The 11,678-nt window shown below is 34.8% G+C and overlaps 1 long non-coding RNA gene across 1 annotated transcript; it reads right to left on the bottom strand.

Moving 5' to 3' along the window:
• Window positions 1-328: 328 nt before the first annotated feature.
• LOC135153304 (uncharacterized) lies at window positions 329-10,936 on the bottom strand. The gene is made up of 3 exons (XR_010292756.1): window positions 10,759-10,936; window positions 989-1,127; window positions 329-454 (listed from the first exon to the last, which is right to left on the bottom strand). It is a non-coding gene; the product is annotated as an uncharacterized LOC135153304 (long non-coding RNA).
• Window positions 10,937-11,678: the final 742 nt, after the last annotated feature.

Genomic DNA, 11,678 nt, shown 5'->3' with positions numbered 1-11,678 from the left:
AATCATCCATGTATAATTCAAAATGATTTGTATAGTTTGTATGAGAGCTCTCATATCCACCCTGCAGAGTGCACAAAGTGCAAATTGATACCATATAGAGCTATCTCTATGTTGATACCATAGCAGTTGCCCGACCGTTTCCTGTTGCAAGGAATTCCTGTCAGAACCCAGAAACTAAACCTGGGTCAAGTGCAGCACAATATCAGAATTCATAATTTATAAAATACATTTCTTTGCATGAATTCAAATTGATATACACATATTGTCTCTTCCCTGGGATAAGAAAACAAAATATTGAATATCTTACTCTCGATTATGTATGTGGGGAAGTAGGAATTACATTGCCTCACTGTACTTGTATTTACGTGCTGCATTTGAGGGAGCTCCGTCACCACTCTTCCTCTCCATTTTCTGTCGTTTTTTTAGGAAGTTGTCCCTCAACTCGCTACGTCACCTTAACATAATTAAAAAAAACAACACGAAATCTAATTCCTATAACCTACCCCGAAATATTTCAATGTGAAAATGGACAACATGCTTTTGAAAGTAAAGAATTTTGCCTCCTTCATTTTTTTTGCTTGTAAAAGTGACGTGATATCTATATTACGTATTTGTGAGGAGGGGTTGGTATATAGTTTTTGGTCCACATCACAAAGCAAGGTCTCTTTCTGCATTTACATACTCATTTACTTTGTGTCTCATTTACTTTATTTTTTTTTAAACACTAGACTATCTTACACATGTGCAAACAATTTTAAAAATGGCCATAATGACCAAAACTTACCATTGATATTCATTGAATTACAACAACCACAAGTTAGCTACAGTTGTTAGATTGTGAACTTGATTTGCTTTTTAAACATTTTTAAACGTTTTAACATCCACATACAAATATAACTCTTTTACATTGTTCAATATTTTTCTTCAAATTGATAGTGAAAAAATCGTGAACTTTGAAAAAATTAATATGACGTAAAATAATACCAACCTGAGATTGCAAGCTGACGCCCAATGTCATGTAATACATAATTTTTTACTTCTGTATCCTTGAACATCTCCAATCTCTTGTCATACAGGATTGGATTTTCCTACACTTCTAGGATAAGGGCTTCTTCCATGTTGGTTATCTGTCATGCAACACATTCCATATAAATTTTGTTAGCAAATAATAGTAATAATAAAGGTTTAAAGGAAGAATTGCAAAAGCGATTAGGGAAAGGCCAGTGCCCAATCAGCAATTTCTTACATTTACATTGTAACTGGCAGGCTTGCTGATCAGGGTCCCATTTTTATAATGCACAAATAGAAATTCTCCTAATTGAAATGATTTTGCTTAGTTGTAGAGAAAAAAGGTACATGTAAACATTAGGGTCATGTTAAGAAAAAAAAGATAGAGGCACAATTCTTTGCCTCCATGAGAGCCTATAAGCTCAGCCATATGATGTTTTTATAGGGATGAAATGTTTGTTGAATAAAATGTCAGCAAATTATGTCTTCTCCGTATGGTATACGCACCCAATCACTTCAGCCCCCCCCCCCCCAAAAAAAAAATGATAATAATACTAAATAGAAAATAAACCAATGAATAAAGAATGAAATTACACAAATAAAGCAATCAAATTTTGGGACAGAAATGTGCAGATTTAAAAGTTATGCCAGCACACAAAGGACATATTTCATATTGAAAAAGGGTCACTTTTGTTCTGGGGGATTTTTTTTCGGGCAAGCCAGTGCCAACCCAAACCCCTTCCCATCGCCCCACGATTGAGCTGCCCCTAGATAAAGGAAAGGGCGCCCATTTTAAAATCCTTTACATAATAACAGACTGACAATTTTTGACAAACTTGAAACAATAACTTTTTTTAATGCAAGTTCTCTCCAAAATTATAGTAGCCTAAAGTTAGTGACTAGGCATAGACTCTATATTTCAATGAAAACAAGGTCTAACGTTAATTAGCTAGGCCTGTGTCATATGGGGAGGATTTAGAGTCTAGGTTTTTTCATTATTTATTCGTAGGCCTAGTCTTTTCCAGAGAGTTTGTGGGAAATAACTAAGTTAGCCTTACTCCTTAGCCTAGGACTCCAAAATTCCCACTAGGGTCTAGATCCACTTTCCACCATTTGCTTCGATCTAGAACAGAGGGTCCCACAAAAATATGGTCAAACTGAGCAATCGGTCTAACTTCTTTCAGTTTAGGCTACCCAAGTTTCACCACTCCAGATCCCCTCTTATTAATTCATTGCGACCCTCCTATCTGCCACTCTTGCTGCTGACAAAACGACCCAGTGCCTCTCTCATCTATTATAGACCCTACTACTAAAACTAAAGTACTAGGCTAGGCTAGTCTATATCTTAATAATTCATCCCGGAATTCATGATATTCGTTCAGAGGTCTAACTTACATGTACTAGTCTTAGTAACGTTAGACCTATGTCTAGACTCTAGACTACTGACGAGGCCTAACGTTAGACAAACAGGTCTAACTTTTGTTAACGTTACTTATAGGTCTACCTAACGTTATAGTAGACCGGCCAAAACGATTTTTTATACTTTGGACGGCAAAATTTGTTAATGCTTGCTAATGCTTGGCATCCCAGCTAATAGTCTTGCAAAAATACACAGGAATAGCGTACGGCCGGATGCCAAGCGCAATTTTGCGTGAAAGTGTCATTTTTAGCGTAAAATCTGAAAGAATGTCGAAAATCACGCATTTTGATATTTTGACGGATTATTTTAATATTTTTGATTATCTTTGATATGCAATTATTCTTATTCAGAGTTTCAAATTATAGGTCTCATAAATATGCATTTCAAATTTGAATATTACACACACACATATGGCACAGGGAAACATAAAACCGCGATTTCCTCAAAATAAAAGTTTGTGAAAACTATCAATAGTTTAAAGTTTTTTACGCAACTTAAATTCTTCGATTTAAATGCTTTACTTAATCAAATGTATAGTAAATGTCACAAATATTAAAAGAATTTTCAAGTAAGATGGAATATATCTCATTTTATGTTATCCGAAAGGAGACAATGTGCATTATGTACATAATTACATGTATAAGTACATACTAAAGCGAGTTTTTAATTACATGTATAAGTACACACTAAAGCGAGTTTTTAATTGAATAGCACAATTTGTCAATTCTTTGCATCCCAGCTCAAATTCTTGCGGAAATACTGAGGAATAACGTACGGGCGGATGCCAAGTGCACTTTTGCGTGAGAGTATCATTTTTAGCGTGAAATCTGAAAGACTGTCGAAAATCACGCATTTTGATATTTTGACGGATTATCATCATATTTTTTATTATCTTTGATATGGAATTATTTTTATTTAGAGTTACAAATTATAAGTCTACTAAATATGTATTTCAATTTGGAATATTACACACACATATATGGCAATATGACATTAAAAAATCGTGATTTACTCAAAATAGAAGTTTGTGAAAACTATCAATAGTATAATGTTTTTTTTTTATAATTCTGTTTTTATTATACAAATTGAAATAAATCACAAAATTTACAAATGATTAATAGGTGATTGCAAATCACATAAACACAATTTAGTTACACAAAAAATAACAACCATAATAATAATAAAAAAAACCTACCCACTTATCCTCCCCCCCCCAAAAAAAAAAAGGAATATGGCAATGTGATGACTTAATATCAGTGTTATCTAAACAAAGATAGGTAAGTTTTTTTTACAACTTAAATTCTTCGATTAAATTGGTTCATCTATTGAATATCGATCGTTTCTAATGTCACAAATATTAAAAGAATTTTCAAGTAAGATGGAAGAAATATTTTCGAAAGGGGGCATGCAAAATTTAGCGGGGAGCGGGTGGGGGCATTTTTAATGTAAAATTGAAGATACTGTAAATTATTAACATAATTACATGAATAAGTACATAAGTACGTTTTCAAAATAATATACCACTAGCGTAAAGGGGGGCAGACTGCCCCCCCCCCCGACGAGTCACAACTCATGCAGGGGACGTACCCCTGCCCCCCCCCCCCTGACGATTTTTTTTTTCTGGTACAAAATCCTTTATTTGTGGTTAAAACCCTTTTTTTTTTTGCTTGTAATTTTTTTTCGCGGACGAAATATCCTCCAAAAAAATTGCCCCCCCCCTTTGGAAAATCCTGGGTACGCCGCTGTAATATACCCAAGTATTCTACTCGCGATTCGAGCGTATATTTTATTGTGGTTTAGCGAGATAGGCACCCTACACGGGATTACAAAAAGATGGCAAATAAATTTTCGACTCGAGCTTCGCGCTGGCATTAATATATGAGATAAATAACTTGCTATCTGTTTAAAAAAAAACCTTGCTTGAAGTGTCAACTTCTCAGAATCCAGTCGCATCCAGTCCATTATTAAATAAATGTGAATACTGTATGTGCAATCTTTAGCTCTTAGTCTCTCCCAATTTTAGCTCGCGGTTTTGCGCTAACGTTTTTGTTAAGTAAGATATTCATCTTTTTCTACATTAAAAAAAATGTTTAAAATCCTTCGTTTAATTCGACATTTTCAGTTCACGCTTCGCGCTTGCAACAAATGCTATAATTAAATACTGATCATTGTTCATGATTTGACGATTTTTGTTTTACCTCATTTGCTAAGAAAGCGTGAATGCTTCTAAGCAAGCAACCAGATGACCGATGGCTTAAGGTACTCTCCGAGGGACCTATAGGATTAAAATGCCTTACTACCATTTAAATGCCTTACTTGGCACTAGCGCGCCAAGTGGAAATCGAACCCAGGGGCCCGTTTCTCAACACCGTCATAAGTCTAACTTCTTGACTAAATCGGAGATAGTGAGCTACTTGTCCGCTAACCGTTTCACGAAGCCCTCTTTACCAAGATCGGGTACAACAACCTCACTAAATATTTATGACACCTCCGAACCTGTCATAACTTCTTTCTTAATGACGTAGTGGCATCACGTGGATAGACTATGACATGCAAAAGTGCCTAGAAATTTTAAAATTATAATCTTACGTAATCAATCATAGAGGTTGAAATTACACAAAACAAGTGGGTTAATGCATTCAATGATAATTGTAATACAAAGAAACTATAAAAACTGTTGGTAAAACGCCACAAAACCATTCATTTTGAAATAGTAAAATGATTTAATTGATAAAGATTGTACCACGTCAGGCCATCCATAACTGAACTCGTATTTGTTGTTTTCAGACCCCTATTAACAGTTGAATAAGTTCTATCTCTAATTTATGCATATAAATTGTCAAATATCGTATGTTTCGGTAACAATGATTAAAAACGTTTCGTTAAACTGTATTTTGATGACGTTTGGAATCGTAAAAAACCGTATAATTATCATCATTTTACAAAGAAAACCGTAATGGTTTACTTTCGTAAACTATTAAAATTGGATATCCCGGGGGTACCCATCTCAACGTCCACAAGTGATTTTTTTTGTCATGCAATGAATTATTCATAATTTAATTTTCTCTGCAATTGAATGCTCCAGTCGTCATGGTCTAAGTATGTATGATACTTAATTCACCTGTGTTATTATTTTGAAAAGATTTATTTCCCAATTCATCACAATATTTGCAATTTTGTCATAATTTTTCTTTTTGAAAATTATGCTGTTTTGTGACTAAGGCTACGTCTCGTCTGCTCTTTTTACCGATAGTATCGATATCAAGGTATTCTAGTTAGGAAGCCTTTCGAGAAACAGGTTTAGAAAGATTGGAACTAACTCCGTGGTTGGTGGATAGAGATATGACTAACTTGTCCATGTGTTGAGAAACGGGCCCCAGGCCACCGGAAACCGAAACCCCCTCACTACCGATTGAGCTATCGCGCCTTAGAATGTTTCGTTTCTAATTAAAAAAAAAAAAGCGAGCTCGGCTTGTGCTGGATTTTTTTTAAAAACAGATACATAACATTCTTTATTTCAAAACGTCATCAAAATGTCCAGTTTAGGGATTGGAATATAAAAATCAGATTGCGTTTCGCGCTCGCATCAATAGCTATATATCATTTTTTTTAATATGTATTAAATGCTCCGTTTTCACGTCAGAATATTAAAAACTTCTGAAATTTTTAACATTATATTACATGTTCATGATTACACTTACGAATTGTGTAACTTTCTAACTTTCAGCTCTAAATTTCATGGCATATTATAAAAATGCTTGCGCTTCGCGCTCGCATTATTCAAATGGGCCTTGTCAGATACTTAATCGTGCTTGTGAGAATAAAGCTAATATGTACTTAATAATAAATACTTGATGAATCAATCTATTTTGGTACCCCCTGCAAAATACCAAGCCCCGCCCCCGTGCTCCTCTGCTGACAAAATCCTAGCTACGCTGCTGGTGAGTGAGCTGACTGACCAAGTCTTTTAAGCAAAAGCCTTAATTTAGGGAAGAATTTGTGTTTATTAATTTTAGAAAATTGTTAAAATTACAATATTTACATTCAATTGAGGTTGTAATAAATTGATAAATATGTATAAATATATAAATAAAAGAATAAATAAATAAATAACTAAATGACCCCCTCCCCAACAAGCTTTCTATTATTTTGCTTCTGTTGTTTTATGCCTTTTCTTGATTTTTTTTTTTTTTTTTTTTTTTGGGGGGGGGGGGGGGGCAAGTTTCCCCTCCCCCTCACTTCCATGCATCTTCTATCAAAAGGCTTATGTCAGTGTCCGTAGCTCATTTTCCCAATTTTAGAATGTAGAAGGCGTTGTTTCATGCAACTGCGGTCTCTTTGATCAGTTAATTGAACAGTTCATTAGACCAGAAATTAAAATAGATCGGTCAATAACCATTTGCATGAGCTAAAAAAATTTATCTGTGGAGAATGATGTTTGAAATACTAAAAGAGTAGGTTCTTTAAGTTCACATTTTAATTCTTAAAACTCATTTCATCACATGTATTGCCATGTTGGGAAATGCAGTTGCACGACCATTATGACAAACAAATCTAAAGGCTAATGACCAGCGTCCAGCGCAGATATTGTAATATATAGATTGCATTTCCCAAATTGGCATTGGCAATACATACATGTATGTCCAGGGCTGCCCAAGGTCGGGCTGTCCGGCCCCCGTCTTAGACTACGATATATAACAGCATGGACCTATGATAATAGCAAACGCGAAAACTGTAATGAAGCAAAATGAATTAAATGAAAATTATAACTTGCAATGCAAAAGACCAAATAACATTTATTATTCATATTTTCACATAATAATTATAGCAGCAGAACATTAGAAACAACTGAAACTAATAATTATTCACAAAAGCGCCATTCATGTGATAATAAAATAATAAGCTCATCGAACCTAAATGACGTATAATCTTGATCATGTGAACTGAAATTTATGCAAAATGATCCATGATACTTTAATACCCTTATATTCAAGTTTAATCATGAACTGGATCAATAAAATTCAAAAGTTATGATGACATTAAGAAAAAATACCCCCATATGGCCAAAGTTCAGTGACTCTAAATGACCTTTGACCTTAATCATGTGATCTAAAACTTGTGCAAGACGATCAGTAATACCTGAATACTGTTATAAGTGTCATTAATTTTTTCTATACGTTCAAAGTTATAACGAAATTTCGAAAACGTAACCTTGATTAAGATTTCAAGGTTGATATGACGCTGTTATATCAAAACTACCGTCGCCTCCGCCGGAAAAGTGGCTCCTTTAGTCCTGCTCTGCTATGCATGCAGGCGAGACAAAAATAGGTATTGAAATAGCAAGAAGATCGAACTCTACAAAGGTAAACATAATCCTATATAATATCATGATGAGTATCGCACTGATTAATATCAGTATGTGCAATATAGATGTAATATTGTGCGCTGTTTGTATTTTATCAGAAATGCGCATCCGATAAATGTGCATTGTTATCTTTCGCATATATAACATGAAATGATATATCTTGCATCTTATTTCAACATTTGTTTTCACTATGTGTGCCATGACAACAATTATTATGTATTTATTCGGTTAGCGCTAAAATTGACGAAATTGAGATGCGGAACACAAACATATACAAATCACCTATCTTTGTTTAGATAACACTGATATTAAGTCATCACATTGCCACATTCCTTTTTTTTTTGGGGGGGGGGGAAGGATAAGTGGGTAGGTTTTTTTTATTATTATTATGGTTGTTATTTTTTGTGTAACTAAATTGTGTTTATGTGATTTGCAATCACCTATTAATCATTTGTAAATTTTGTGATTTATTTCAATTTGTATAATAAAAACAGAATTATAAAAAAAAAAACATTATACTATTGATAGTTTTCACAAACTATTATTTTGAGTAAATCACGATTTTATATTTCATATTGCCATATATGTGTGTGTAATATTCCAAATTGAAATGCATATTTATGAGACTTATAATTTAAAACTGAATAAAAATAATTCCATATCAAAGATAACCCAAAATATGATGATAATCCGTCAAAATATCAAAATGCGTGATTTTCAACAGTCTTTCAAATTTTACGCAAAAAATGATACTTTCACGCAAAAGTGCACTTGGCATCCGCCCGTACGTTATTCCTCAGGATTTCCGCAAGACTTTTAGATGGGATGCAAAGAATTGACAAATTGTGCTATCCAATTAAAAACTCGCTTTAGAATGCACTTATACATGTAATTATGTACATGATGTACGGTATTTTCAATTTTTCTTTGAAAATGCGCACCTGGTAAAATGCACATTGTCTCCTTTCGGATAACATAAAGTGAGATATCTTCCATCTTACTTGAAAATTATTTTAATATTTGTGGCATTAGGACATTTACTATACATTTGATGGATAAACGCAGTTAAATCGAAGAATTTAAGCTGCGTAAAAAAACTTTAAACTATTGATAGTTTTCACAAACTTTTATTTTGAGGAAATCGCGGTTTTATGTTTCCCTGTGCCATATGTGTGTGTGTAATAATCAAATTTGAAATGCATATTTATGAGACTTATAATTTGAAACTCTGAATAAGAATAATTGCATATCAAAGATAATCAAAAATATGATGATAACCCGTCAAAATATCAAAATGCGTGATTTTCGACATTCTTTCAGTTTTTACGCTAAAAATGATACTTTCACGCAAAATTGCGCTTGGCATCCGGCCGTACGCTATTCCTGGGTATTTTTGCAAGACTTTTAGCTGGGATGCCAAGCATTAACAAATTTTGCCGTCGAATCCTTATCTAGAGCACTTTTTGACTTTTGGCCGGTCTACTATTAGATCTATTACTAGACTAGTATGGCAGTGAGTCCAAACTCCGCGCGTGTCCATACTTCGCGGACGGTCATTATCTAAAAAAAACTAGCCAATATTCTTAAAATCTGACATCATCAACGTGAAAAGCGACCTAAAATTACCCTTTGGTGTAAGTTTCTTTAGGATGAGTTCAGTATTCATGAAAATATTGGCAAAAGATCGGCAAATTTGTCACGTTTAGCGCCCGTTTTGAAGAAATCTGATATTCTCAACAAGCATCACGATATCACCATTTTGCAAGCAGAAATCATCAAAAATGTGAGTTAAAATGTGGTACTAACCGATTCTATAGCATTTTGCCATCAATCTGATATAAATATTTCACTTTTTGAGCTTGAGTTTTTGTTTAAATGTCCACAAAAACTTTGGTCCGCGAAGTTAGGTCACACTTTTTCTGAACGGTTATCCAGCACAGCGCGCATTCGCCGATCGGAATAGAATTTTGAGATCGCGATACCGGCGAATCCCCCTGACCTACTTTACGTTTTCGTCCATGATTTTATAGTTTACGATCTTGCCGTCAATGTGGTAACTTTTTTTTTATTGGTTTTGTATAAATTATGAATATTTTGTGAAAAAATTTAAGCCTGATGAATATTTTTGAAAAGTGCGCAAAGTTTGGACACCCCATCATATAAGTAACATTAGGCCTAATGTTAGTTAGACTCTAAGTTAAAGATAAATGCCAGTTGTAACGATTTCAAAATGAGTTCGTGGTCGTACAGAATCCAATGAAATGACCACCAAAGTGTCTGTTTGTATAAATAAAAAATATGTGCCAAAGGATTCTGGAAGAAATTGTGTAATTGCTGAGAAATTAGCAAATAAGCACGGGATTTGGGTCAAGTGTCGGGCTGACATTCAAAGCAATAATAATAATACACTAGCTGTCCCATGTGCGCTTATCTGTGTTGGTGATCTTCAGTATGAACATTTTCAGCGTAGATTTCAAGATTTCACAAAGTTCAGTACTTTATGTAACTGTACCAGATCTAGATCCTCGATAATATAGTGACAATTAAGCTCGGTCTTACACACTTTCTCGTGAAATCAGTGTTTACTGCAACTACTTTCATTTAGTTTAAGTCTAACTTTCTTTAGTAACGTTAGGCCAGTCTAATGGTTTATCGAGTCTAACGTTAGATCTAAGTTAGATGTAACTTAGGCTAGGATACACATCTAGCCTATCTAAATTAGATATGCCTGACGACGTTTTTAACATTTCTAGACGTACCGTACCGTACGTAGTACCGGTAGATTTAGTTTAGTTGTTATGTTAGACCGAGTCTAATCTACGTTAGATCATAACGTTAGGTTAGGCCCTATCCCAGATTATTATTTCCGGCCTTATATTATTTGGCCTTATTTTCTTGTGCTCTACTTTCTGGGGCTCAGTTCTACAGTATGCGAAATGACACTTGTTCTTAATTAGTTGCTTACCAGACCAAGAATGACAAGATCAAGTCCTCCTTCAGTCACCTCTCTTCAGCAGATAATACACGTAGACCTACGTGTATGTGCGATTTTACATTTAACACGTAAACTCCCATAGACTATCACCGCAGGCGATTTGTCGCTTGATCAGAAAATATGTGGGCAATGACGTAATTTATCTGGACTGTGATTGGCCAGAAGTGAAAAATCCGTGTGCCGTGCTCTGAAAATGGCTTGCTGATCGATTTGCAAATCCGGCAAATTACGCCGTGTTGGTACAATACGGCACGGCACCGTTGAAGTGGAAACAGTTTCATAGGATTTAGTTGTAATCGATTTTTTTGCCGTGCCGGATAGCCGTGGTGCTGTGCACGGTCGCCGTGCCGGATGCTGTGTAAACCGCATACATTCGTAATTCCGAAGCTTCGTAATTCCGAAGGTTCGGTTATTCCGAAGGTTCGTATTTCCGAAGGTTCGTAATTCCGAAGGTTCGTCAATCCGAAAACGAAATAAGGTTCGTAATTTCGAAGGTTCGTCAATCCGAAAACGAAATAAGGTTCGTAATTCCGAAGGTTCTTCAATCCGAAAACGAAATAAGGTTCGTAATTCCGAAGGTTCGTCAATCCGAAAACGAAATAAGGTTCGTTAATCTGAAAACGAAATAAGGTTCGTAATTCCGAAGGTTCGTTAATCCGAAAACGAAATAAGGTTCGTTAATCCGAAAATTAAATAAGGTTCGTATTTCCGAAAATGAAAATTATTCATTTTGGTAACAAACACGGTGTTGTCATTACAAGATAACACGATATTATGCAATGATAGTAATAACGATCGATGATACATGCGTGTGTTCTGGCCAAAAGCATGTATTTCATTAAGAATAGGCGCCCGGATCAAGCATAGGCTAATTTCGATTTTATCTGAGC

The sequence above is a fragment of the Lytechinus pictus genome, chromosome 2 (assembly GCF_037042905.1).
Source record: "Lytechinus pictus isolate F3 Inbred chromosome 2, Lp3.0, whole genome shotgun sequence".
Lineage (NCBI taxonomy): Eukaryota > Metazoa > Echinodermata > Echinoidea > Temnopleuroida > Toxopneustidae > Lytechinus > Lytechinus pictus.
The sequence above is the reverse complement of the archived record's forward strand: the minus strand, read 5'-3'. Positions and strand labels throughout refer to the sequence as shown.